At 48.7% G+C, this 24,429-nt stretch overlaps 1 protein-coding gene across 1 annotated transcript in view; it reads right to left on the bottom strand.

Moving 5' to 3' along the window:
• The window catches only part of mtus2a (microtubule associated tumor suppressor candidate 2a), a 143,654-nt gene extending 137,802 nt beyond the window's left edge, over positions 1-5,852 (bottom strand). The window contains exon 1 of the mRNA XM_082957592.1: positions 5,729-5,852. The gene's annotated coding sequence lies outside the window, so the exon portion shown is untranslated. The remainder of the gene's footprint in view (positions 1-5,728) is intronic.
• Between the last annotated feature and the right edge of the window lie 18,577 nt (positions 5,853-24,429).

The raw sequence follows: 24,429 nt of genomic DNA, 5'->3' as shown, positions 1-24,429 counted from the left end.
ACCATGTTCTGTTATAATATCCACCCTGCACAGCCAGAAGAGGACTGGCCACCCCTCATAGCCTGGTTCCTCTCTAGGTTTCTTCCTAGGTTTTTGGCCTTTCTAGGGAGTTTTTCCTAGGGAGTTTTTCCTAGCCACCGTCCTTCTTTCACATGCTTTGCTTGCTGTTTGGGGTTTTAGGCTGGGTTTCTGTACAGCACTTTGAGAATATCAGCTGATGTACGAAGGGCTATATAAAAATAAATTTGATTTGATTTGATTTGTCCTGCGTTGCATATAATCGATGCGGTGCACATTCGCGAAAAAGGACTGTCGTTGCTCCAATGTGTACCTAACCATAAACATCAATGTCTTAAAATCAATACACAGAAGTATATATTTTTAAACCTGCATATTTAGCTAAAATAAATCCAGGTTAGCAGGCAATATTAACCAGGGGAAATTGTGTCACTTCTCTTACGTTCATTGCACACAGAGTCAGGGTATATGCAACAGTTTGGGCCGCCTGGCTCGTTGCGAACTAATTTGCCAGGATTTTACATAATTATGACATAACATTGAAACTTGTGCAATGTAACAGGAATATTTAGACTTAGGGATGCCACCCGTTAGATAAAATAAGGAACGGTTCCGTATTTCACTGAAAGAATAAATGTGATAGTTTCCGGATTTGACCTTATTAATGACCCAAGGCTCGTATTTCTGTGTGTTTATTATATTATAATTAAGTCTATGATTTGATAGAGCAGTCTGACTGAGCGATGGTTGGCACCAGCAGGCTCGTAAGCATTCATTCAAACAGCACTTACGTGCATTTTGCCAGCAGCTCTTCAAGCATTGCTCTGTTTATGACTTCAGTGTCATGTGAAATGGCTAGCTAGTTAGCGGGTGCGCGCTAATAGCGTTTCAAACGTCACTCGCTCTGAGACTTGGAGTAGTTGTTCCCCTTGCTCTGCATGGGTAACGCTGCTTCGAGGGTGGCTGTTGTCGATGTGTTCCTGGTTCGAGCCCAGGTAGGAGCGAGGAGAGGGACGGAAGCTATACTGTTACACTGGCAATACTAAAGTGCCTATAAGAACATCCAATAGTCAAAGGTATATGAAATACAAATTGTATAGAGAGAAATAGTCCAATAATTCCTATAATAACTACAACCTAAAACTTCTTACCTGGGAATATTGAAGACTCATGTTAAAAGGAACCACCAGCTGTCATATGTTCTCATGTTCTGAGCAAGGCACTTAAACGTTAGCTTTCTTACATGGCACATATTGCACTTTTACTTTCTTCTCCAACACTTTGTTTTTGCATTATTTAAACCAAATGTAACATGTTTCATTATTTATTTGAGGCTAAATTGATTTTATTGATGTATTATATTAAGTTAAAATAAGTGTTCATTCAGTATTATTGTAATTGTCATTATTACAAATAAATACATGTAAAAATCGGCCGATTAATCGGTATCGGCTTTTTTTTTGGTCCTCCAATAAACGGCATCGGCGTTGAAAAATCATAATCGGTTGACCTCTAATACACACACTACATATGCTCACACACACAAAAACACACACACATACTGGTGTAACAGTGTAGGTTCCGTCCCTCTCTTCGCCCCAACCTGGGCTCGAACCAGGGACCCTTGCACACATCAACAACTGACACCCACCGAAGCATCGTTACCCATCGCGCCACAAAAGCCACGGCCCTTGCAACGCAAGGGGAAACCCTACTTCAAGTCTCAGAGCGAGTGACGTCACCGATTGAAACGCTATTAGCGCGCACCACCGCTAACTAACTAGCCATTTCACATCGGTTACACACACACACACACACACACACACACACACACACACACACACACACACGCATGCATATTAATGCCACTCACAGTCTTCACATATGCTGCTGCTACACTGTTTCTGTATCTGTTAATTATCTATCCTGACTGACTAGTCACTTTTACCACTACCTACATTATATTACCTCTACTACCTGGTACCCCTACCTACATTATATTACCTCTACTACCTTGTACCCCTACCTACATTATATTACCTCTACTACCTGGTACCCCTACCTACATTATATTACCTACAACTACCTGGTACCCCTACCTACATTATATTACCTCTATTACCTGGTACCCCTACCTACATTATATTACCTCAACTACCTGGTACCCCTACCTACATTATATTACCTCTATTACCTGGTACCCCTACCTACATTATATTACCTCTACTACCTGGTACCCCTACCTACATTATATTACCTCAACTACCTGGTACCCCTACCTACATTATATTACCTCAACTACCTGGTACCCCTACCTACATTATATTACCTCTACTACCTGGTACCCCTACCTACATTATATTACCTACAACTACCTGGTACCCCTACCTACATTATATTACCTCTACTACCTGGTACCCCTACCTACATTATATTACCTCTACTACCTGGTACCCCTACCTACATTATATTACCTCAACTACCTGGTACCCCTACCTACATTATATTACCTCTACTACCTGGTACCCCTACCTACATTATATTACCTCTTCTACCTGGTACCCCTACCTACATTATATTACCTCTACTACCTGGTACCCCTACCTACATTATATTACCTCTACTACCTGGTACCCCTACCTACATTATATTACCTACAACTACCTGGTACCCCTACCTACATTATATTACCTACAACTACCTGGTACCCCTACCTACATTATATTACCTCAACTACCTGGTACCCCTACCTACATTATATTACCTACAACGACCTGGTACCCCTACCTACATTATATTACCTCAACTACCTGGTACCCCTACCTACATTATATTACCTCTACTACCTGGTACCCCTACCTACATTATATTACCTCTACTACCTGGTACCCCTACCTACATTATATTACCTCCACTACCTGGTACCCCTATCTACATTATATTACCTCAACTACCTGGTACCGCTACCTACATTATATTACCTACAACTACCTGGTACCCCTACCTACATTATATTACCTCAACTACCTGGTACCCCTACCTACATTATATTACCTCTACTACCTGGTACCCCTACCTACATTATATTACCTCTACTACCTGGTACCCCTACCTACGTTATATTCCTCAACTACCTGGTACCCCTACCTACATTATCCTGTTGGGGCTAGGGGGCAGTATTTGCACGGCTGGATAAAAAAATGTACCCGATTTAATCTGGTTACTAATCCTACCCAGTAACTAGAATATGCATATACTTATTATATATGGATAGAAAACACCCTAATGTTTCTAAAACTGTTTGAATGGTGTCTGTGAGTATAACAGAACTCATTTGGCAGGCAAAACCCTGAGACATTTTCTGACAGGAAGTGGATACCTGATGTGTTGTATTACCTTTAAACCTATCCCATTGAAAAACACAGGGGCTGAGGAATATTTTGGCACTTCCTATTGCTTCCACTAGATGTCACCAGCCTTTACAAAGTGTTTTGAGTCTTCTGGAGGGAGATCTGACCGAACAAGAGCCATGGAACGATGATGGCCCATTAGACACCTGGCGCGCGAGTTCATGTTGGGTACCCTCGTTCCAATACGTTATAAAAGAGAATGCATTCGTCCACCTTGAATATTATTCATGTTCTGGTTAAAAAAGGCCCTAATGATTTATGCTATACAACGTTTGACATGTTTGAACGAACGTAAATATATTTTTTCCCCTCGTTCATGAAGTGAAGTCCGGCGGGCTTAGATCATGTGCTAACAAGACGGAGATTTTTGGACATAAATGATGAGCTTTTTTGAACAAAACTACATTCGTTATGGACCTGTGATACCTGGAAGTGACATCTGATGAAGAGAATCAAAGGTAATGGATTATTTACATAGTATTTTCGATTTTAGATCTCCCCAACATGACGGCTAGTCTGTATCGCAACGCGTATTTTTCTGGGCGCAGTGCTCAGATTATTGCAAAGTGTGATTTCCCAGTAAGGTTATTTTTAAATCTGGCAAGTTGATTGCGTTCAAGAGATGTAAATCTATAATTCTTTAAATGACAATATAATATTTTACCAATGTTTTCTAATTTTAATTATTTAATTTGTGGTGCTGACTTGACTGCCGGTTATTGGAGGGAAACGATTTCCTCAACATCAATGCCATAGTAAAACGCTGTTTTTGGATATAAATATGAACTTGATAGAACTAAAAATGCATGCATTGTCTAACATAATGTCCTAGGAGTGTCATCTGATGGAGATTGTAAAAGGTTAGTGCATCATTTTAGCTGGTTTTATGGTTTTGGTGACGCCTGTCTTTGAATTGACAAAACATTACACACAACTCTTGTAAATGTACTGTCCTAACATACTCTAAATTTATGCTTTCGCCGTAAAACCTTTTTGAAATCGTAAAACGTGGTTAGATTAAGGAGATGTTTATCTTTCAAAGGGTGTAAAATAGTTGTATGTTTGAAAAATTTGAATTTTGACATTTATTTGGATTCAAATTTGCCGCTCTTGAAATGCACCTGCTGTTGATGGAGTGCCCCACGGGTGGGACGCTTGCGTCCCACCTAGCCCATAGAGGTTATATTACCTCTACTACCTGGTACCCCTACCTGGCACCCCTACCTACATTATATTACCTCTACTACCTGGTACCCCTACCTACATTATATTACCTCTACTACCTGGTACCCCTATCTACATTATATTACCTACAACTACCTGGTACCCCTACCTACATTATATTACCTCAACTACCTGGTACCCCTACCTACATTATATTACCTACAACTACCTGGTACCCCTACCTACATGTACATATTACCTCAACTACCTCAACTACCTCGTACCCCTGCACATTGACTAGGTACTGGTACTCCCTGTATATAGCCATATTATTACCTGGTACTCCCTGTATATAGCCATGTTATTACCTGGTACTCCCTGTATATAGCCATGTTATTACCTGGTACTCCCTGTATATAGCCATGTTATTACCTGGTACTCCCTTTATATAGCCATGTTATTACATGGTACTTCCTGTATATAGCCATGTTATTACCTGGTACTTCCTGCACATTGACAATTGTGTTACTATTTTCAATTTTTATTTGCAGGCACACACACACACACACACACACACACACACACACACACACACACACACACACACACACACACACACACACACACACACACACACACACTTTAGGCCAATATAAAATGTCATAATATATCTGTGTCAATCTGATAAATTTAATTTAAACATCTATAAATTAATTGAAATTAATTTAATTTAAACATCTTGATGCCATACAAGTAAGCTAAAATCATTAAAGATATAGCGCCCCATAGCCTATAGCCCCGAGATCTTCTAAAAGTAGCCTCATACCGCTAGTAAACACAAAACGCTGCATTATTTAAAACAATTACTAATATTTCAGATTAGCCTAAGAAAGGATGCCGTAATACCATTACTATAGATCAACACTAGCCTACATGTTGTTCTGTAGACTAAGTAGTCTTTTTCCTGCTCGGTATCACCACGCTGTTCTCTACCTACCTGCCCGGTAGGAAGCATGTGGATCTCACCGCTAAACAACAACGGTCAAGTCACATCGTCACAATAACACACAAAGACATTTTCCAGCCAAATTTGGCGACTCAACAAAGAATGACTGTATAGTAAAAAAGATTATTACCGTTTTGCTTTCGTTGGCTTCAGCAGACTGCCGTCTAAGCCGTTCCTGGGCAGGGGAGCCTATTCTGTCGCTAAAACCTTACTCCCAGCAGATGGAGAGAAATGCGATGCAGAGAACAGGAGAATAGGAGACTGGGACGGATGCTGCGGAGAGAGACGGAGGGGATGGGGGGGGCTAGAGAGAGATGGAGGGGATGGGGGCTAGAGAGAGACGGAGAGGATGGGGGGGCTAGAGAGAGACGGAGGAGATGGGGGCTAGAGGGAGACGGAGGAGATGGGGGGGGCTAGAGAGAGATGGAGGGGATGGGGGGCTAGAGAGAGACGGAGAGGATGGGGGGCTAGAGCGAGACGGAGGAGATGGGGGCTAGAGAGAGACGGAGGAGATGGGGGCTAGAGAGAGACGGAGGAGATGTGGGGGGCTAGAGAGAGATGGAGGGGATGGGGGGGGCTAGAGAGAGACGGAGGAGGATGGGGGGCTAGAGAGAGATGGAGGAGATGGGGGGCTAGAGAGAGATGGAGGGGATGGGGGGCTAGAGAGAGATGGAGGGGATGGGGGGCTAGAGAGAGAAGGAGGGGATGGGGGGCTAGAGAGAGACGGAGGAGATGGGGGGCTAGAGAGAGATGGAGGAGATGGGGGGGGCTAGAGAGAGACGGAGGGGATGGGGGGCTAGAGAGAGACGGAGGGGATGGGGGGCTAGAGAGAGATGGAGGGGATGGGGGGCTAGAGAGAGACGGAGGGGATGGGGGGCTAGAGAGAGAAGGAGGGGATGGGGGGCTAGAGAGAGATGGAGGGGATGGGGGGCTAGAGAGAGACGGAGAGGATGGGGGGCTAGAGAGAGATGGAGGGGATGGGGGGCTAGAGAGAGACGGAGAGGATGGGGGGCTAGAGAGAGATGGAGGGGATGGGGGGCTAGAGAGAGATGGAGGGGATGGGGGGCTAGAGAGAGATGGAGGGGATGGGAGGCTAGAGAGAGATGGAGGGGATGGGGGGCTAGAGAGAGACGGAGGAGATGGGGGGCTAGAGAGAGACGGAGGAGATGGGGGGGGCTAGAGAGAGATGGAGGAGATGGGGGCTAGAGAGAGACGGAGGAGATGGGGGGGGCTAGAGAGAGATGGAGGGGGTGGGGGGCTAGAGAGAGACGGAGGAGATGGGGGACTAGAGAGAGACGGAGGAGATGGGGGGGGCTAGAGAGAGATGGAGGAGATGGGGGCTAGAGAGAGACGGAGGAGATGGGGGGGGCTAGAGAGAGATGGAGGGGGTGGGGGGCTAGAGAGAGATGGAGGGGATGGGGGGCTAGAGAGAGATGGAGGGGATGGGGGCTAGAGAGAGATGGAGGGGATGGGGGGCTAGAGAGAGACGCGAGGAGATGGGGGGGGCTAGAGAGAGATGGAGGGGGTGGGGGGCTAGAGAGAGATGGAGGGGATGGGGGCTAGAGAGAGATGCTAGGGGATGGGGGCTAGTTGAGAGATGGAGCAGATGGGGGCTAGAGAGAGACATGCTACCGTTCTAGTTGGGGGGGGCTAGAGAGAGACGCTACCGTTCTAGTTGGGGGGGGGGGGGGCTAGAGAGAGATGCTACCGTTCTAGTTGGGGGGGGGGGCTAGAGAGAGATGGAGGGGATGGGGGCTAGAGAGAGACGGAGGAGATGGGGGGCTAGAGAGAGATGGAGGGGGTGGGGGGCTAGAGAGAGACGGAGGGGATGGGGGCTAGAGAGAGACGGAGGGGGGGGCTAGAGAGAGACGGAGGAGATGGGGGCTAGAGAGAGACGGAGGAGATGGGGGGCTAGAGAGAGACGGAGGGGATGGGGGGCTAGAGAGAGATGGAGGAGATGGGGGGCTAGAGAGAGATGGAGGGGGGCTAGAGAGAGATGGAGGGGATGGGGGGCTAGAGAGAGATGCGACCGCAGATGGGGGGGGGCTAGAGAGAGATGCGACCGGCAGATGGGGGGGCTAGAGAGAGAGCGCCGCAGGGGGTGGGGGGCTAGAGAGAGATGCGAGGGGATGGGGGGCTAGAGAGAGATGCGAGGGGGGCTAGAGAGAGATGGAGGGGATGGGGGGCTAGAGAGAGATGCGACCGCAGATGGGGGGGGGCTAGAGAGAGATGCGAGGAGATGGGGGCTAGAGAGAGATGCGACCGCAGATGGGGGGGGGCTAGAGAGAGATGCGACCGCAGATGGGGGGGGCTAGAGAGAGATGCGACCGGCAGATGGGGGGGGCTAGAGAGAGATGCGACCGCAGATGGGGGGGGGCTAGAGAGAGATGCGACCGGCAGATGGGGGGGGCTAGAGAGAGATGCGACCGCAGATGGGGGGGGGCTAGAGAGAGATGCGACCGGCAGATGGGGGGGGCTAGAGAGAGATGCGACCGCAGATGGGGGGGGCTAGAGAGAGATGCGAGGGGATGGGGGCTAGAGTGAGATGGAGCAGATGGGGGGCTAGAGAGAGATGGAGGGGATGGGGGCTAGAGAGAGATGCTACCGTTCTAGTTGGGGGGGGGGGCTAGAGAGAGATGCTACCGTTCTAGTTGGGGGGGGGGCTAGAGAGAGATGCTACCGTTCTAGTGGGGGGGGCTAGAGAGAGATGCTACCGTTCTAGTTGGGGGGGGGGGCTAGAGAGAGATGCTACCGTTCTAGTTGGGGGGGGGCTAGAGAGAGATGCTACCGTTCTAGTTGGGGGGGGGGCTAGAGAGAGATGCTACCGTTCTAGTGGGGGGGGGCTAGAGAGAGATGCTACCGTTCTAGTTGGGGGGGGGCTAGAGAGAGATGCTACCGTTCTAGTTGGGGGGGGGGGCTAGAGAGAGATGCTACCGTTCTAGTGGGGGGGGCTAGAGAGAGATGCTACCGTTCTAGTGGGGGGGGGGGGCTAGAGAGAGATGCTACCGTTCTAGTTGGGGGGGGGCTAGAGAGAGATGCTACCGTTCTAGTTGGGGGGGGGCTAGAGAGAGATGCTACCGTTCTAGTTGGGGGGGGGCTAGAGAGAGATGCTACCGTTCTAGTGGGGGGGGGCTAGAGAGAGATGCTACCGTTCTAGTTGGGGGGGGGCTAGAGAGAGATGCTACCGTTCTAGTTGGGGGGGGGGCTAGAGAGAGATGCTACCGTTCTAGTTGGGGGGGGGCTAGAGAGAGATGCTACCGTTCTAGTTGGGGGGGGGGGGCTAGAGAGAGATGCTACCGTTCTAGTTGGGGGGGGGCTAGAGAGAGATGCTACCGTTCTAGTTGGGGGGGGGCTAGAGAGAGATGCTACCGTTCTAGTTGGGGGGGCTAGAGAGAGATGCTACCGTTCTAGTGGGGGGGGGGCTAGAGAGAGATGCTACCGTTCTAGTTGGGGGGGGGCTAGAGAGAGATGCTACCGTTCTAGTTGGGGGGGGGCTAGAGAGAGATGCTACCGTTCTAGTGGGGGGGGGGCTAGAGAGAGATGCTACCGTTCTAGTGGGGGGGGGGGCTAGAGAGAGATGCTACCGTTCTAGTTGGGGGGGGGCTAGAGAGAGATGCTACCGTTCTAGTTGGGGGGGGGGGGCTAAAGAGAGATGCTACCGTTCTAGTGGGGGGGGGGGCTAGAGAGAGATGCTACCGTTCTAGTTGGGGGGGGGCTAGAGAGAGATGCTACCGTTCTAGTGGGGGGGGGGGGCTAGAGAGAGATGCTACCATTCTAGTTGGGGGGGGGCTAGAGAGAGATGCTACCGTTCTAGTTGGGGGGGGCTAGAGAGAGATGCTACCGTTCTAGTTGGGGGGGGGCTAGAGAGAGATGCTACCGTTCTAGTTGGGGGGGGGGGGCTAGAGAGAGATGCTACCGTTCTAGTGGGGGGGGGGGGGGCTAGAGAGAGATGCTACCGTTCTAGTTGGGGGGGGGGGCTAGAGAGAGATGCTACCGTTCTAGTTGGGGGGGGGGTGGCTAGAGAGAGATGGAGGGGGGGCTAGAGAGAGACGCTACCGTTCTAGTTGGGGGGGGGGGCTAGAGAGAGATGCTACCGTTCTAGTGGGGGGGGGGGGGCTAGAGAGAGATGCTACCGTTCTAGTGGGGGGGGGCTAGAGAGAGATGCTACCGTTCTAGTTGGGGGGGGGGGGGGGGGCTAGAGAGAGATGCTACCGTTCTAGTTGGGGGGGGGGGTGGCTAGAGAGAGATGGAGGGGGGGCTAGAGAGAGACGCTACCGTTCTAGTTGGGGGGGACATCCTTTGCTTGTGTAACAGCCTAACATAACCCTGCTACTTTCAAAGCTGCTTCCCTGGACCCAGACTGAGCATAGTTCCTAATTTTATTTAAATGCATTAGAAGCCCAAGAGAGATTCAGTAAATCTATTATTATTCCCAACTCCCAGTCATTGTTCAGTAGGACTGTAGATGTAATAACTATACACAATACCCTATGAATATTTCATTTAAGTGTTGTGGCGTACTGCGAGGCCTGGTGACAAACGGAGTCTACATCACGGGGCAGGTGGCTCCCTCTGCTGGACGTGCCAGGTCACGACGGGTCCTCCGGCAAGGACTAAGTGGGTCTGATTGCTCACCAGCCGTACGGGGGCCACATAAAGCCGCCAGAAGGGAAGCGCACGGTAGTGTTGGAGATAGTTAGAGGTTGTTACTGGATAGACGTCCTCACGGTCTGCTTGAACCAAGGGGCTTGGTGTTCTACCCCAGAGGATTTCCCGGGAAGACGAAAGAGCGTCTTCGAACGACCCGGAAGAAGAAAGAGACCTGGAAGAGACCAGTTTCTTTTCTTTCCCTTCTTTATTGTTTTGAAATAAACACCCTTGAAACTGTGGTATCACACTTGTGTCTGATCTGTGTAAAACGTCTCGCTCAAACCCACCTGTTCTGCCGCTGTGTGTGAAAGCCTGGCCTATTGTCTTCCAGTGGCAGCAGAGATCGCACATGAGGACGGATGAAATTAATGGAGAGTCAATGGAGATTTTCCCTTAAACAATAAGATATAACAGATGTTTTTATGTTAGCATTCTGACACTGTTACAATGTTTTATTTGGTCAGAGTCGTAAAAGAGGGGGGAAACAAACCCACAATGTTAGATAGAGTACACGCTCTGCAGTGATCGGGGCCGGCCAATCACGTGACTTCAAATGTGGACGTGGAGAGATGGCGTAAGGTGATGCCGAGTTTGAATCGAAGCAAAGCGCCATGTTGGTGAAGTCCTGAATGGAGTGGTAGAGTCAAAACGTAACAAACAGGAAGGATACGTCCATGTCAGATTAGGAATCGCTTCTTGATGGGATGTATTTGTTGAGTTAGGAGAAATATTTGACGTGTCAAAAATAGTGAAGTATGCACGTGGAAAAGTGGAGTGTGTCAGAGTGACCGGGAGTGTGTCAGAGTGACCGGGAGTGTGTCAGAGTGACCGGAGTGACCGGGAGTGTGTCAGAGTGACCGGGAGTGTGTCAGAGTGACCAGGAGTGTGTCAGAGTGACCGGGAGTGTGTCAGAGTGACCGGAGTGACCGGGAGTGTGTCAGAGTGACCAGGAGTGTGTCAGAGTAGGAGTGTGTCAGAGTAGGAGTGTGTCAGAGTGACCGGGAGTGTGTCAGAGTGACCAGGAGTGTGTCAGAGTAGGAGTGTGTCAGAGTGACCGGGAGTGTGTCAGAGTGACCGGGTGTGTGTCAGAGTGACCAGGAGTGTGTCAGAGTGACCGGGAGTGTGTCAGAGTGACCGGGAGTGTGTCAGAGTGACCAGGAGTGTGTCAGAGTGACCAGGAGGGTGTCAGAGTGACCAGGAGTGTGTGAGAGTAGGAGTGTGTCAGAGTAGGAGTGTGTCAGAGTGACCGGGAGTGTGTCAGAGTGACTGGGAGTGTGTCAGAGTAGGAGTGTGACAGAGTGACCGGGAGTGTGTCAGAGTGACCGGGAGTGTGTCAGAGTGACCGGGAGTGTGTCAGAGTGACCGGGAGTGTGTCAGAGTGACCAGGAGTGTGTCAGAGTGACCAGGAGTGTGTCAGAGTGACCAGGACTTTATTCTGATTCATTGTATTTCTGAAGAACAGAGGAAGAGTGCAGTGGGCCTCCACCCAGTACCCAGCCCTGAACGTAGTCCCTGTCACTAGCCGGCCAGCCTCCACCCAGTACCCAGCCCTGAACTTAGTCCCTGTCACAAGCCAGCCTCCATCCAGTACCCAGCCCTGAACTTAGTCCCTGTCACAAGCCAGCCTCCATCTAGTACCCAGCCCTGAACTTAGTCCCTGTCACAAGCCAGCCTCCACCCAGTACCCAGCCCTGAACATAGTCCCTGTCACTAGCCGGCCTCCACCCAGTACCCAGCCCTGAACCTTAGTCCCTGTCACTAGCCGGCCTCCACCCAGTACCCAGCCCTGAACCTTAGTCCCTGTCACTAGCCGTCCAGCCTCCACCCAGTACCCAGCCCTGAACCTTAGTCCCTGTCACTAGCCGGCCTCCACCCAGTACCCAGCCCTGAACATAGTCCCTGTTACTAGCCAGCCTCCACCCAGTACCCAGCCCTGAACGTAGTCCCTGTCACTAGCCGGCCTCCATCCAGTACCCAGCCCTGAACATAGTCCCTGTCACTAGCCGGCCTCCACCCAGTACCCAGCCCTGAACTTAGTCCCTGTCACTAGCCGGCCTCCACCCAGTACCCAGCCCTGAACTTAGTCCCTGTCACTAGCCGGCCTCCATCCTGTACCCAGCTTCTTACTCAACCCTGCACGTTAGAGGTTGCTGACCTATATGCAGCGCATTCGGAAAGTATTCAGACCCCTTCACTTTTTCCACATTTTGTCGGTGTCCTCACTGTCCCCGGTGTCCTCACTGTCCCCGGTGTCCTCGGTGTCCTCAATGTCCCCGGTGTCCTCAATGTCCACAATGTCCCCGGTGTCCTCAATGTCCTCAGTGTCCTCAATGTCCCCGGTGTCCTCAATGTCCACAATGTCCCCGGTGTCCTCAATGTCCCCGGTGTCCTCAATGTCCACAATGTCCCCGGTGTCCTCAATGTCCTCGGTGTCCTCAATGTCCCCGGTGTCCTCAATGTCCCCGGTGTCCTCAATGTCCCCGGTGTCCTCAATGTCCCCGGTGTCCTCAATGTCCTCGGTGTCCTCAATGTCCTCGGTGTCCTCAATGTCCCCGGTGTCCTCAATGTCCACGATGTCCCCGGTGTCCTCAATGTCCTCGGTGTCCCCGGTGTCCTCAATGTCCTCGGTGTCCTCAATGTCCTCGGTGTCCTCAATGTCCCCGGTGTCCTCAATGTCCACAATGTCCCCGGTGTCCTCAGTGTCCTCAATGTCCCCGGTGTCCTCAGTGTCCTCAATGTCCCCGGTGTCCTCAATGTCCCCCGGTGTCCCCGGTGTCCTCAATGTCCTCAATGTCCCCGGTGTCCCCGGTGTTCTCAATGTCCTCGGTGTCCTCGGTGGGCATCTGTCTTGTGATGGTCTAAGGGTGGCAGGTGGTTAGATGATGTTAAAACATCTGAAAGATGACAGCGAACGACAGGTTTAACTCTTCTGATCAGTCTGTAGCTTCAAACTTATGCGATGGTGCCTTGAGAGCAGGCCAGCAGTGGAGAATACCCTCTCTGTGCTAGCGAAGCCACTGGGGATGCTAACCACCCTTCGGGCCACTCTTTTCAGGCCGGGCAGAGATGCAGAGTTATTATTGTTTTTTTCTATAGATAGGGCTGAAGGATTTTAGGGTACATAACCCTATCAAAATGGAAAGCTTCTTGAAAGAGGTAATATGTCAGGCCTATTGGGCCAAAATCAATGATAGACTACTGTATAGATCAGGGGTATTCAACCCCTACGAGGTTCAGAGTCTGCTCTTATTCTGTTCTACCTGATGATGAAATGAACACACCTGGTGTCCCAGGTCTAAATCAAGCCCTGGTTAGAGGGGAACAATGAAAAGAATTCAGTGGAACTGGCTTCGAGGTCCAGAGTTGAGTTTGAGGGGTATAGAAAATAGAATGACAGTGAATGAAACATTTAAGAGATCTGTTTTTTTGTGTTTTTTTTAATAAATACTTTGCTACAATAACACACTTAGCTAGCTACCCACCTCGATTCATTTCTGTTAGCATGTTCACCTAGTAAGTACACCATCATGCTTTAGGGATACGTGTCTTTTCAGATTCCACAATGATTCTTTAGTTGTGGACACATTACATCACAGCACTCCCTCTGTTGCTCTTGGTCCTCCTAATCTTTGTAAGTCACATTGATTTTGCACCTGTGTTTTATCAGTTTCTACATGAAAATATTTAGCGAACGCCATGACAGTAGCTAAAGCAAAGAAAATAGCACACAAGGAGGCCTACAAATGCATGCTGGGCCGGGCGTGCTGGTGAAGTGAGAGCTACCAGAGCGGTAATTGGAGCGAAATTGGAGTAGGCGAGAAGGATAAAGCTCCAGCCTTTGGGAAATCCACTCTGCTCTCCAGAGTACACAATCACACTGCTGCTCTCTCATTTAGCTATTTGCACCTTACGGATTGTGGTTGTTGTGGATGGCTGTTCACAAATGTAGGCTAACGATGTATTTTAATCCAATAGGCTAATGTTTGAATTGAGGAAGTTTAATATGACATGTAGTCTATTTGAAATGCTGAGTGGTTCTTAGTCACCTGTAAGGGGTGCGTAACTGGTGGCAGGGAAGTCAAACGCAGGAGAGCAGAACTTGGTAATAGCCGGAGCAGTTTAATAGTAAACCCAACGGCATCAGCAATACAAAATATGGGCACAATAACCCGACTCGCACCAGTCAAAATAAATGTGCACAAGCACTTACAATAAACAATACCACATAAAGACATGGGTGGGAACAGAGGGTTAAATACACAAAACGTAATGAGGGAAATGAAAACCAGGTGTGTGGGGAAAACAAGACAAAACAAATGGAAAATGAAAAAATGGATCGGCGATGGCTAGAAGACCGGCGACGTCGACCGCCGAGCACCGCCCGAACAAGGAGAGGCACCGCCCGAACAAGGAGAGGCACCGCCCGAACATGGAGAGGCACCGCCCGAACAAGGAGAGGCACCGCCCGAACAAGGAGAGGCACCGCCCGAACATGGAGAGGCACCGCCCGAACAAGGAGAGGCACCGCCCGAACAGGGAGAGGCACCGCCCGAACAGGGAGAGGCACCGCCCGAACAGGGAGAGGAACCGCCCGAACAAGGAGAGGCACCGCCCGAACAAGGAGAGGCACCGCCCGAACATGGAGAGGCACCGCCCGAACAGGGAGAGGCACCGCCCGAACAGGGAGAGGCACCGCCCGAACAGGGAGAGGAACCGCCCGAACAAGGAGAGGCACCGCCCGAACAAGGAGAGGCACCGCCCGAACAAGGAGAGGCACCGCCCGAACAGGGAGAGGCACCGCCCGAACAGGGAGAGGCACCGCCCGAACAAGGAGAGGCACCGACCGAACAGGGAGAGGCACCGCCCGAACAGGGAGAGGCACCGCCCGAACAAGGAGAGGCACCGCCCGAACAGGGAGAGGCACCGCCCGAACAAGGAGAGGCACCGCCCGAACAGGGAGAGGCACCGCCCGAACAGGGAGAGGCACCGCCCGAACAAGGACAGGCACCGCCCCGAACCGACTTCGGCAGAAGTCGTGACATCACCTTTCTTTTCATTTTTTTTTTTCTTAAAATACTTTTTATTCAAATCATGTGGTTGGGTTTCAATACTTCAAAACCCAAATGTTAGGTCCAGGTAGTCTGAAAAATAGATGGGTGTTGGTTAAATTGTGATTTTAATGAATGGATAGAATTTTTTTAGGGGCATTTTTTTTCTGTGAGCAAGGAGCATTTTTAGCAGTAAAGGACTTGGAGCGCTGGAGCTCGTGAGCGATGAACGAATGAGCAGGATTTCCGACATATTCTGAGTCGCACCATCGAAAGACATAGCTTGAATTGTAGCCTACAAAAACATATTCCTGCGATCCCTCAAACACATTTTCTTAAATTTAACTAGGCAAGTCAACCTGTTGGGGCTACGGGGCAGTATTTGCACGGCCGGATAAAAAACGTACCCGATTTAAACTGGTTACTACTCTTGCCCAGAAACAAGAATATGCATATAATTAGTAGATTTGGATAGAAAACACTCTAAAGTTTCTAAAACTGTTTGAATGGTGTCTGTGAGTATAACAGAACTCATATGGCAGGCCAAAACCTGAGAAGATTCCATACAGGAAGTGCCCTGTCTGACAATTTGTTGTCCTTCTGTTGCATCTCTATCGAAAATACAGCATCTGTGCAGTAATGTGACACTTTCTAAGGCTTCCATTGGCTCTCTAAAGCCGCCAGAAAGTGGAATGGGGTGTCTGCTGTCTCTGGGCAAAGAACAGCAGCAGAGTTTGTGAGTGGTCAGCCTGGGGACAGTGAGACTGAGATGCGCGTTCACAAGACTACTCCATTTTTTTCTTTCAGCCTTTGAATGAATACAACGTTGCCCGGTTGGAATATTATCACTATTTTACGAGAAAAATAGCACAAAAATGTATTTTAAACAGCATTTGACATGCTTCTAAGTACGGTAATGGAATATTTTGCATTTTTTTGTCACGAAATGCGCGTCACCCTTCGGATAGTGACCTGAACGCACGAACAAAACGGAGCTATTTGAATATAACTATGGATTATTTGGAACCAAAACAACATTTGTTGTTGAAGTAGAAGTCCTGGGAGTGCATTCTGACGAAGAACACCAAAGGTAATCCAATTTTTCTAATAGTAATTTTGAGTTTAGTGAGCCCCAAACTTGGTGGGTCTCAAAATAGCTAGCCGTGATGGCCGAGCTATGTACTCAGAATATTGCAAAATGTGCTTTCGCCGAAAAGCTATTTTAAAATCGGACACCGCGATTGCATAAAGGAGTTCTGTATCTATAATTCTTAAAATAATTATGTATTTTGTCAACGTTTATCATGAGTAATTTAGTAAATTCACCAGAAGTTTTCGGTGGGTATGCTAGTTCTGAAAATCACATGCTAATGTAAAAAGCTGTTTTTTGATATAAATATGAACTTGATTGAACAAAACATGCATGTATTGTATAACATAATGTCCTAGGAGTGTCATCTGATGAAGATCAAAGGTTAGTGCTGCATTTAGCTGGGGTTTTGGTTTTTGTGACATATATGCTTGCTTTGAAAATGGCTGTGTGATTATTTTTGGCAGGGTACTCTCCTGACATAATCTAATGTTTTGCTTTCGCTGTAAAGCCTTTTTGAAAATCGGACAATGTGGTTAGATTAACGAGAGTCTTGTCTTTAAAATGGTGTAAAATAGTCATATGTTTGAGAAATTGAAGTTATAGCATTTTTGAGGTATTTGTATTTCGCACCACGCGATTCCACTGGCTGTTGACTAGGGTGGGACGCAAACGTCCCACCTAGCCCATAGAAGTTAAGAACACATTCCTTTTTACAATGACGGCCTACCAAAAGGCAAAAGGCCTCCTGCGGGGACGGGGACTGGGATTAAAAATACAAATATAGGACAAAACACACATCACGACAAGAGAGACACCACAACACTACATAATGAGAGACCTAAGACCAGTAGTGTAAAGTACTTAAGTAAAAATACTTTAAAGTACTACTTAAGTAGTTTTTTGGAGTATCTGTACTTTACAATTTATATTTTGGTCAACTTTTACTTTACTACATTCCTAAAGAAAATAATTAACTTTTTACTTCCTACATTTTCTATGACACCCAAAAGTACTCGTTACATTTTGAATTGTCACGTTCGTCGTAGTAAGTGGACCAAGGGGCAGCGGGTCGAGTGCTCATCTTAACTTTATTTGTGAACACTTATTAATAAACAAAACAAGAAACGAATGAACTAACTAACAGTCTTGCAGGCTAAATACAGCAGTGCATAGAACAATCTCCCACAATCCCCAAAACAAACATACTCCTAATTATAGGACCTTCAATCAGAGGCAACGATACACAGCTGGCTCCAATTGAAGGCCCCAATCCCAATTACCTAAACATAGAATTAAACACTCTAGAACAGACATAGAAATATACAATATAGAACAATGACCAAAAGCCCGGAATACATAAATCAAACACCCTTCTACATAAACACATACTCAAAACCATATAAAACAAATACCCCCTGCCACGTCCTGACCAAACTATAATAACAAATAACCCCTAATACTGGTCAGGACGTGACAGTACCCCCCCCCCCCACAAAGGTGCAGACACTGGATGCACATAACAAAAAAAATAGCTACAAAATTAAACCCCTAAACTAAAGGGAGGGAAGGGAGGGTGGCTGCGTCACCGACAGCTCCCGTGCTACACCCCCCCTCCCCGAACCTCCTACAGTGGAGGTGGCTCAGGCTCAGGCCTTAGTCCCCCACCTGACCAGTCCACCCCTACTGAATACCTCGGCCTGAAGCATGTCACTGTAGACCCTGGACTGTACTCTGGGAGCTCCGGACTGTAGGGCGATTCTGGGAGCTCCGGACTGTAGGGTGACTCCCTCGGTTCCGGACTGTAGGGCGACTCCCTCGGTTCCGGACAGTGGGCCGACTCCCTCGGTTCCGGACAGTGGGCCGACTCCCTCGGTTCCGGACAGTGGGCCGACTCCCTTGGTTCCGGACAGTGGGCCGACTCCCTCGGTTCCGGACAGTGGGCCGACTCCCTCGGTTCCGGACAGTGGGCCATCTCTCTTGGTTCCGGACAGTGGGCCGTCTCTCTACGGGGCACTGTCGCCGGAAGCTCTGGACGAGGCACTGTTGCCGGAAGTTCTGGACGAGGCACTGTTGCCGGAAGTTCTGGACGAGGCACAGTTGCCAGAAGTTCTGGACGAGGCACTGTTGCCAGAAGTTCTGGACGAGGCACTGTTGCCAGAAGTTCTGGACGAGGCACTGTTGCCAGAAGTTCTGGACGAGGCACTATTGCCAGAAGTTCTGGACGAGGCACTGTTGCCGGAAGTTCTGGACGAGGCACTGTCGTCGGAAGCTCAGGACTGGGCTGACGCACTGGAAGCCTGGTGCGTGGTGCTGGTTGTGGAGGTACCAGATTGGAGACACGCACCTCAGGGCTAGTGCGAGGAGTGGGAACAGGATACACTGGGCCGTGAAACATTACTAGCGGTCTGGAGCATACAACCCCTACGGCCTGAGTGCTCACTCGAGCATGGCACTTGCGAGGGGCTGGAATCATTTTCACCGGACTGTTCGTGCGCATAGGCGAGATCATGCGCACTTCCGCATAGTACGGTGCTCCTCTGATCCTCTGTCCCACATAATAAGCACGGATAGTTGGCTCAGGTCTACTGCCTGCCCTAGCCAAACTACCCGTGTGCCCCCCCAATTTTTTTTGGGGGGGCTGCCTCTCCGGCTTCCTTGCCAGCCGTGTTCCCCTGTAGCGTTCCCGGTCCTCTTCAGCCTTTCTCCATGGTCCTACTCCGGCTAATATCTCCTCCCAAGTCCAAAACTCCCGATAGTCCACCTGCTGCTCCTTTCTCCTCATCTTGGTCCGTTGGAGGTGGGAGATTCTGTCACGTTCGTCGTAGTAAGTGGAACAAGGCGCAGCGGGTCGAGTGCTCATCTTAACTTTATATGTGAACACTTATTAATAAACAAAACAAGAAACAAATGAACTAACTAACAGTCTTGCAGGCTAAATACAGCAGTGCATAGAACAACCTCCCATACACAGCTGGCTCCAATTGAAGGCCCCAATCCCAAATACCTAAACATAGAATTAAACACTCTAGAACAGACATAGAAATATACAATATAGAACAATGACCAAAAGCCCGGAATACATAAATCAAACACCCTTCTACATAAACTCATACTCAAAACCATATAAAACAAATACCCCCTGCCACGTCCTGACCAAACTACAATAACAAATAACCCCTTTACTGGCCAGGACGTGACATGAATGCTTAACAGAACAGGAAAATGGTCCAATTCACGCACTTGTCAAGAGAACCTCCCTGGTTATCCCTACTGCCTCTGATCTGGAGGACTCACTAAACAGAGAACATCCCTGGTCATCCCAACTGCCTCTGATCTGGAGGACTCACTAAACAGAGAACATCCCTGGTCATCCCTACTGCCTCTGATCTGGAGGACTCACTAAACAGAGAACATCCCTGGTCATCCCTACTGCCTCTGATCTGGAGGACTCACTAAACAGAGAACATCCCTGGTCATCCCTACTGCCTCTGATCTGGAGGACTCACCAAACAGAGAACATCCCTGGTCATCCCTACTGCCTCTGATCTGGTGGACTCACTAAACAGAGCACATCCCTGGTCATCCCTACTGCTTCTGATCTGGAGGACTCACTAAACAGAGAACATCCCTGGTCATCCCTACTGCCTCTGATCTGGAGGACTCACTAAACAGAGAACATCCCTGGTCATCCCTACTGCCTCTGATCTGGAGGACTCACTAAACAGAGAACATCCCTGGTCATCCCTACTGCCTCTGATCTGGAGGACTCACTAAACAGAGAACATCCCTGGTCATCCCTACTGCCTCTGATCTGGAGGACTCACTAAACAGAGAACATCCCTGGTCATCCCTCCTGCCTTTGATCTGGAGGACTCACTAAACAGAGAACATCCCTGGTCATCCCTACTGCCTCTGATCTGGTGGACTGACTAAACAGAGAACATCCCTGGTCATCTACTGCCTCTGATATGGATGACTCACTAAACAGAGAACATCCCTGGTCATCCCTACTGTCTCTGATCTGGAGGACTCACTAAACAGAGAACATCCCTGGTCATCCCTACTGCCTCTGATCTGGTGGACTCACTAAACACAAACGCATCCTTTGTAAACGATGTCTGAGTGTTGGAGTGGTGGAGTGTTGGAGTGTCAGAGTGTCGGAGTGTCGGAGTGTCTGAGTGTTGGAGTGTCTGAGTGTCTGAGTGTCTGAGTGTTGGAGTGTTATAGTGTCTGAGTGTTGGAGTGTCTGAGTGTTGGAGTGTCAGAGTGTCTGAGTGTCAGAGTGTCTGAGTGTCTGAGTGTCGGAGTGTCGGAGTGTCTGAGTGTCTGAGTGTCTGAGTGTCGGAGTGTCTGAGTGTTGTAGTGTCTGAGTGTCTGAGTGTTGGAGTGTCTGAGTGTTGGAGTGTCTGAGTGTTGGAGTGTCTGAGTGTTGGAGTGTCTAAGTGTCGGAGTGTCGGAGTGTTGTAGTGTCTGAGTGTTGGAGTGTCTAAGTGTTGGAGTGTGCCCCTGGCTAACCGTACATTTTATAAACAAGAAAATGGTTCTGTGCGCTTTGCTTAATATTAGGAATTTGAAATGATTCATACTTTTATTTTTGATACTTAAGTATATTTAGAACCAAATACTTTTATACTTTTACTCAAGTAGTATTTTACTGGATGACTTTCACTTTTACTTGAGTCCTTTTCTATTCAGGTGTCTTTACTTTTACTCAAATATGACAATTGGGTAATGTTTCCACCACTGCCTAAGACAACAACACAGCATGGCAGCAAAACAAGACAACACAGCATGGCAGCAAAACATGACAACACAGCATGGCAGCAAAACATGACAACACAGCATGGCAGCAAAACATGACAACACAGCATGGCAGCAAAACATGACAACACAGCATGGCAGCAAAACATGACAACACAGCATGGCAGCAAAACATGACAACACAGCATGGCAGCAAAACGTGACAACACAGCATGGCAGCAAAACATGACAACACAGCATGGCAGCAAAACGTGACAACACAGCATGGCAGCAAAACGTGACAACACAGCATGGCAGCAAAACATGACAACACAGCATGGCAGCAAAACGTGACAACACAGCATGGCAGCAAAACGTGACAACACAGCATGGCAGCAAAACATGACAACACAGCATGGCAACAAAACATGACAACACAGCATGGCAGCAAAACATGACAACACAGCATGGCAGCAAAACATGACAACACAGCATGGCAGCAAAACATGACAACACAGCATGGCAGCAAAACATGACAACACAGCATGGCAGCAAAACATGACAACACAGCATGGCAGCAACACATGACAACACAGCATGGCAGCAAAACATGACAACACAGCATGGCAGCAAAACATGACAACACAGCATGGCAGCAACACATGACAACACAGCATGGCAGCAAAACATGACAACACAGCATGGCAGCAACACATGACAACACAGCATGGCAGCAACACATGACAACACAGCATGGCAGCAAAACATGACAACACAGCATGGCAGCAAAACATGACAACACAGCATGGCAGCAAAACATGACAACACAGCATGGCAGCAAAACGTGACAACACAGCATGGCAGCAAAACATGACAACACAGCATGGCAACAAAACATGACAACACAGCATGGCAGCAAAACATGACAACACAGCATGGCAGCAAAACATGACAACACAGCATGGCAGCAAAACATGACAACACAGCATGGCAGCAAAACATGACAACACAGCATGGCAGCAAAACATGACAACACAGCATGGCAGCAAAACGTGACAACACAGCATGGCAGCAAAACGTGACAACACAGCATGGCAGCAAAACATGACAACACAGCATGGCAGCAAAACATGACAACACAGCATGGCAGCAAAACATGACAACACAGCATGGCAGCAAAACATGACAACACAGCATGGCAGCAAAATATGACAACACAGCATGGCAGCAAAACATGACAACACAGCATGGCAGCAAAACATGGAAACACAGCATGGCAGCAAAACGTGACAACACAGCATGGCAGCAAAATATGACAACACAGCATGGCAGCAACACATGACAACACAGCATGGCAGCAAAACATGACAACACAGCATGGCAGCAAAATATGACAACACAGCATGGCAGCAAAACATGACAACACAGCATGGCAGCAAAACATGACAACACAGCATGGCAGCAAAACGTGACAACACAGCATGGCAGCAAAATATGACAACACAGCATGGCAGCAAAATATGACAACACAGCATGGCCTGTTCATGGTATTTTGTGTGTCATCATAGTGGTCTCTGACTTTCCATTTGCACCACATTTGCTAATTTCTGCTGATTTGAATGTCATTGAGAAAACAGAAAGGTGTCCAAACTCCAAAACAACCTTTCTGAATTTAAAAATAATCTATACTGCTCAAAAAATAAAGGGAACACTAAAATAACACATCCTATATCTGAATGAATGAAATAATCTTATTAAATACTTTTTTGTTTACATAGTTGAATGTGCTGACAACAAAATCACACAAAAATAATCAATGGAAATCCAATTTATCAACCCATGGAGGTCTGGATTTGGAGTCACACTCAAAATTAAAGTGGAAAACCACACTACAGGCTGATCCAACTTTGATGTAATGTCATTAAAACAAGTCAAAATGAGGCTCAGTAGTGTGTGTGGCCTCCACGCCTGGGCATGCTCCTGATGAGGTGGCGGATGGTCTCCTGAGGGATCTCCTCCCAGACCTGGACTAAAGCATCCGCCAACTCCTGGACAGTCTGTGGTGCAACGTGGCGTTGGTGGATGGAGCGAGACATGATGTCCCAGATGTGCTCAATTGGATTCAGGTCTGGGGAACGGGCGGGGCGGGCCAGTCCATAGCATCAATGCCTTCCTCTTGCAGGAACTGCTGACACACTCCAGCCACATGAGGTCTAGCATTGTCTTGCATTAGGAGGAACCCAGGGCCAACCGCACCAGCATATGGTCTCACAAGGAACCTGAGGATCTCATCTCGGTACCTAATGGTAGCCAGGCTACCTCTGGCGAGCACATGGAGGGCTGTGCGGCCCCCCAAAGAAATGCCACCCCACACCATGACTGACGCACCGCCAAACCGGTCATGCTGGAGGATGTTGCAGGCAGCAGAATGTTCTCCACGGCGTCTCCAGACTCTGTCACGTCTGTCACATGTGCTCAGTGTGAACCTGCTTCATCTGTGAAGAGCACAGGGCGCCAGTGGCGAATTTGCCAATCTTGGTGTTCTCTGGCAAATGCCAAACGTCCTGCACGGTGTTGGGCTGTAAGCACAACCCCCACCTGTGGATGTCGGGCTCTCATACCACCCTCATGGAGTCTGTTTCTGACCGTTTGAGCAGACACATGCACATTTGTGGCCTGCTGGAGGTCATTTTGCAGGGCTCTGGCAGTGCTCCTCCTGCTCCTCCTTGCACAAAGGCGGAGGTAGCGGTCCTGCTGCTGGGTTGTTGCCCTCCTACGGCCTCCTCCACGTCTCCTGATGTACTGGCCTGTCTCCTGGTAGCACCTCCATGCTCTGGACACTACGCTGACAGACACAGCAAACCTTCTTGCCACAGCTCGCGTTTTTTGTAATCAAACCCTGGTGATGATGATGATGAAGATTACAATAAATATCACTGCTGAGCTTTGAGATGGATATGAGCCGTTGCAGTGGTGACCCTGTTTTGCATGTTATTTTGGCATTAAAATACATGTCACATATCAATTTGCAAACAATGTAAAATATATATATAGTTGAGTTAGTAAAGCTGCATACAAACATGTTCTTTTTGTTGTTTTCTTGAGTAAAACAGCTCCAAAAAGCAGGTGTTTCAGTCTAGCTCAGTGCTTTCTGTGGTGGTGGGGCAAGTCAGCAGAAAATACGGAGCGTTGCGCCGTGATTGGCTCTGTGTTCTGTCACTCATGGGGAAACTACGTCACCAGTCCTTAGCAAGGGTAGACATCGACAATTCTATCCCTCTGGGCCCTGCAACGTTAGTA

Source organism: Salmo salar, chromosome 11, assembly GCF_965601325.2.
Source record: "Salmo salar chromosome 11, fSalSal1, whole genome shotgun sequence".
Classification (NCBI taxonomy): domain Eukaryota; kingdom Metazoa; phylum Chordata; class Actinopteri; order Salmoniformes; family Salmonidae; genus Salmo; species Salmo salar.
Note: the sequence above shows the minus strand (reverse complement) of the source record. Positions and strands in the feature narration are given on the sequence as shown.